Source organism: Danio rerio, chromosome 23, assembly GCF_052040795.2.
Source record: "Danio rerio strain M-AB ecotype USA chromosome 23, GRCz13ab, whole genome shotgun sequence".
NCBI classification, from domain to species: domain Eukaryota; kingdom Metazoa; phylum Chordata; class Actinopteri; order Cypriniformes; family Danionidae; genus Danio; species Danio rerio.
The window spans coordinates 14505191-14510833 of NC_141043.1; the positions used below are offsets into that span (position 1 = coordinate 14505191).

The window sequence follows — 5643 nt, forward strand, 5'->3', positions numbered from 1 at the left end:
TTCTCTGCCACTAATAAAATCAGAGGCAAATCCATTGCAGTGGTGGAGTTTGCATGCTGAAGAACATCCTCATCTAGCTTCCTTGGCTGAGAAGTTTCTCTGCATTCCTGCAACAAGTGTTCCTTCAGAGAGGGTATTTAGTGTCAATGGACATATCCTCTCACCTCAGCGTTCAGAGCTCAAGCCAGAAAAAGTAAACATGCTCACATTTTTGCACTTTAATCTCAAGGACTAAAATATGCCAGGCAGCCCAGAAGAGATACCAGGAATTGGTTGAAAAATGTTTATTGTTGATTCTTTAAAAATAGTTTTTTGCTGTTAAATCTATTTAAAAACATATAACAAATGTTGTTCTTTTGCAGTTTGCACATTCACTTTGATATAATTGCTCAAGTTTACTTTTATATTGTGTATTGTTTTATTTATATTTATTTGTATTTAAATGTTTGAAGTACTTTTAGTTAATTAAAAAGTTATTAAAGTTACTAAGTTGACGAAACTGAAGTTTTTGTGTTTTTTTTACCTGTTTCTCTAGTAAAATTACAATATCGTGATAATACCGTATACCGTGATAAAAGCTCAATCAATCAATGAAAATGTGATACCGGCACATGCCTAGTGCCGGCTATGTGTGATCCCCTCTGGCGATCCCATATGTTTTTCCGCCACGGTTCAGTCCCCCCTCTCGGGTGGACCCGTGCCTTCCCTATCCGCTAACCACCTTCTTATACGCACTCCCCCTTCTTAGGGCTAGTCCATATGTATTTCCATTTTGTCTCCCTCATTGGGTGTGGATGGTCTCCGCAGCATCCTCCCTACTGGGATTGCACGCTTCCCAACGACCTGTCGTATTCCTAGAATTATCTAGACGCTGGCGACTCTCAAAAAAATATACCTATTCCGTAAAACTTCTTTTGAAGTCGGGATAAGTTAGGGCCAAGGGCATGTTGGAGGACCGCGCCTCCCATGATTTGGGTACGTCACGCTTGCTTGACTGCCCTCTCATCGGAGGCGTTGGTAAGGTGCAGTCATTATGGCGTTTTCCATAGTCTCCCATACGTGGATTTTAACATCAAATCCACTTATAGCACTGGAGTTTCCCAACCAAAGGGGAACGTTTGAGGTTACAGAAGTAACCTTTCGTTCCCTGAGGAGGGGAACGGAAGTGCTATCCCAGATAGCAAAATACACTCGGGCCAGTTCCGGCTAGATTGTCGCCTGCCGGAGACTAACCCCTCGGCCCAACTTCGGCTGCCGGACTCGGGCCGGATGCCTGTGGACTCACTGCCCGATTCCGGCCCGAATCAAGCGGGCCAGATGCGGCGGCCGTAAGCGAGCCGACGCTGCGCATCCGCGCCGGAATCGGCGCGAGGGTAATGTGTGCTGCAGCCCGGAGCTGGCGCGACTCCGTATTTATACACCTTATAAAACCTTTTGGTATTACATTGGTACTTGATATATGGTATTACAACCATTTAAATTTATATAACAGCAAACACAGGCTATAATGTAAACACAAAGTGTAAGCACTGCGTTTAACCTTTGAATAAAGTGCAAACTGCATACATATTCTGTAACGAAAATAATCAGACAAATGACAAAATAAATAAATGTTAAACGTTTATTGATTGCATGAAAAAAATAGTACTAAAATTTTATAAATAATTTTGTAGTGCACAAGAATATCAATATAAAAACAACAATAAAACAACACAATAAAGACACACAGAAAGATTTAAACAAAAACTCTAAAAATTACACACAAACACAGATGTTTTTTAAAACAACCCTGTTTTCCCAATAGACTTGAATTAAAAATTTTTAAAAAACAGCTAAATTTTATATAAACCTAAATATAGAAACCAATTTAAGAAATAGCAAGAAACATCTTAAAAAAACCAATGACAATCCGTAAAATATCCAAGTCAAACTTGTAAAAAGTACTGCAGAATTCTGAAGAAACATCTTGAAACATTTTTTAATAAAACATTAAAATAATAATAAACAAAGATATATATATATATATATATATATATATATATATATATATATATATATATATATATATATATATATATATCTATATATATCTATATATATATCTATATATATATATATATATATATATATATATATATATATATATATATATATATATATATATATATAAAATTGCAGAAGTATAAAGTCAAACTTTTTTTTTAAATAAACTTGAACAAAATCAATTGCACAAACAGCAAGACATGAGTGAGATGATTATACATTTCATATATATACACGTCTTGTGCAATTTTATATTTATAATTTTATTTGTATTACATTTATTAAAAATGTATTAAGATGTTTCTTCAGAATTTGGCGCACACACATACATACATACATACCATACATATACACACACACACACATATATATATATAAATGCAAATGAAAGAAACAAATTGTTCAAGTATCAGGGAACATCCTAATACACTTAAAATGTTGTTTAAAAAATAAAACAAAATAGTGATGTAGACATTTGACACATTAGCTTTCTCTTCTTTCTTCCTCCATCCCTGTCAGGGGCAAGTTGTAGCTACCTTGTAATGCATTTTTCCACTTCTTTATCAGTGGCGTGGTATGGACATTTATCCTCACTCCATCTGTGATTAAAAGATAAACATATAATTAGTAGTGAACAAGTACTAATATAAAAAAAAGAAAAAATTAGGAAAAAAGTAGGCTACCTACGAAGCAAAAAAAACAATAAAAAAAAAAACAAATAAACTTAAAACACTTTGAAATTAGCAAGAGCTTGAACTTACCAGTTTCTTCATTTGTTCAGGCTGCTCCTTTAGTTGATTTTCAAGCTTTTCCAAATCAAATTGGCCAAAGGAAGGTCAAATGTGTTTACATCTGGAATTTCATCACGTCTGTTTTGGTTTTGTGAGAATCAGGCCCAGCTGCTGCTTTATGACGTTGCATGATTTTAAAACTTCAGTCAGTCGTGCTAAAAAAGAAAAATAACAGATTAGTATAAATCAACCTGTAGCTTATTCTCATACAACTTCTGTAAATACAACAGTGGGTTAGACACTGCTGATATTCTCTAGTTGATCTTTACGTTCTAGCTGCATTAAACCTTAACAAATTTAGTGATGTCTTCAATTCTTACAAAGACATCACGAGATGCAATAAGTTCTGTCTTGATCTCAAACTGCACTAGAACAAAGACTGTAAATGTTCATAGGTGTACTGCAGGAGTGTCCAAACTTTTTGGGCCGAGGGCCAGATGCAAAAAAACAAACGTTGTCGCGGGCCAAATTTTACATACATCACACAGACACGTGTGTGTGTGTGTATATATATATATATATATATATATATATATATATATATATATATATATATATATATATATATATACAGTTGAAGTCAGAATTGATAGCCCCCCTAAATTATTAGCCACTGTTTATTTTTTCCCCAATTTCTGTTTAACGGAGAGTTAAACATTTTTTTCCACACATTTCTAAACATATTAGTTTTAGTAACTCATTTCTAATAACTGATTTATTTTATCTTTGCCATGATGACAGTAAATAATATTTGACTAGACATTTTTAAGACACTTCTATACAGCTTAAAGTGACATTTAAAGGCTTAACTAGGTTAATCAAGTTAACTAGTTAAGTTAAGGTAATTAGGCAAGTTATTTTATAACAATGGTTTGTTCTGAAGACTTAAGGGGCTAATAATTTTGACCTTAAAATGGTTCATTAAAAAAATTAAACCGCTGTTTATTCTAGCCGAAATAAAACATAAGTCTTTCTCCAATAATAAAAATATTATTAAACATACTGTAAAAATGTTCTTGCTCTGTTAAACATCATTTGGGAAATATTTAAAAAAAGAAGAAATAAATCAATGAGGGGCTAATAATTCAGACTTCAACTGTGTGTAGATAGATAGACAGACAGACAGACAGACAGACAGACAGACAGACAGACAGACAGACAGACAGACAGACAGACAGACAGACAGACAGACAGATAGATAGATAGATAGATAGATAGATAGATAGATAGATAGATAGATAGATAGATAGATAGATAGATAGATAGATAGATAGATCGATCATAACAAGAACTGCTGCTTAATTGAATGCATGTAATAGCGACACCCGGTGGTTATTTATTGAATTACGTTCATTTTTGTATAGCGGGCCAGATTCTATTGATATTTATAAAAAGCCTCGCCGCGGGCCGTAGTTTGGACACGCCTGGTGTACTGGAATGTACAGTATCTGTGCATCTTGATGGTGGTCTTAAGATTTCTGCCATAGTCATTGATGGTGATGGTACTTGTGGTGCTGCATTGATTTCTGAAATCTTCATACCTGCCTTTTATCCAGCCTCTTTGTTCCAAGTAATTTTTCTTCATCATGGTATAGATGTGTCTATACTGTCCCTTGATCAGATACATTTACAAAACAAAACATCACTTTAGTATAGTGCCAGGGCAAAACTCACAGGTTGTAATAGATCAATGACATTATGTTGACAGTATGTGTTTAAAATAATTGCAAACAAACCTGTTCTGTCTTTAGATGTATGACAGGCGATCATCATCTTCATCTGTCTACCAGTCAGAAATCACAGTTGCGTGTGGATGTTTGAGCTTCCTCATATGCATCTATAATAAAACATCACATTGTTGTTAACCTCCCGTAAAGAAAAGTTCAAATCCTGAAATACTATCAAAGTTAATTAATGCATATAATACCTATAGTGTAAATAATCAGTACACAGAAGGTTGCACAAGATTTATTCGGAGATTCATGCAGAGTGACAGCCTTATGAATTTGAGACATAGATTTGTAAGATGGTCAAGCACATGCATTATTCTGTACCCATGAAGATTAACCTACCATTGTGAAAAATGTTTGATGATGATAGCCAATAACAATACACCATTTCAGCTGTTTGTGAAGCAATTAGTAATGTAATGTCTGAAAAGCTCAATCTATGTTGAAAATGTATCAGCAGTTTACAGCTTATAATGGACTTTTAGCACACAACTATAACATGCCTATTCACGTTCAAAAGAGTGTGCCATTGACTTCTTTGGTCGTGATGTGCTGCAAAATGATCTCACTAACCTTTGTTAAACAAGAACAATAAGACTTAACCAACAAATATTGTTACCCATTCATTTAAATCAGAATTTATCACTGTCAATGACATAAAAAACAAAACAAAAAAACATCAAAATCTGCTTCAAGACGTTCAGTTTTACATTAACTGACCATTACAGCTTGAACAAAAGATATAATTGATTCACATAGGCTAACACATATGAATTAAAGTGCATAGTAATACATTTCTCTTGGATAATTTAAAGAGAATAGTAAACAGTCGAGTTTCGATCATTTTCGTGACTAACTGCATAAACAAGATAAACAATAATATTTTAATCCAAAACGATTAGTTTTTATTTACACATAATCACAGAATTAATACTGTTGGATAAGTATACGCCTGTACAATGATTTTTTTCAACATCCACGGTACTTTATAATGTTAAATCAGGAAAAAAACACGTTTTGCCAAGTTAGTTAATGGATTTGTCTACAGAAACTTTCTTTAACGCAAAGTTAGTATACAC

General features: G+C 33.8%; 1 long non-coding RNA gene across 1 annotated transcript; it reads right to left on the bottom strand.

Moving 5' to 3' along the window:
• Nucleotides 1-2850: 2850 nt before the first annotated feature.
• On the bottom strand, nucleotides 2851-4673 carry LOC137489100 (uncharacterized). Its single transcript, XR_015523329.1, has 3 exons — nucleotides 4571-4673; nucleotides 4376-4446; nucleotides 2851-2989 (listed from the first exon to the last, which is right to left on the bottom strand). It is a non-coding gene; the product is annotated as an uncharacterized LOC137489100 (long non-coding RNA).
• Between the last annotated feature and the right edge of the window lie 970 nt (nucleotides 4674-5643).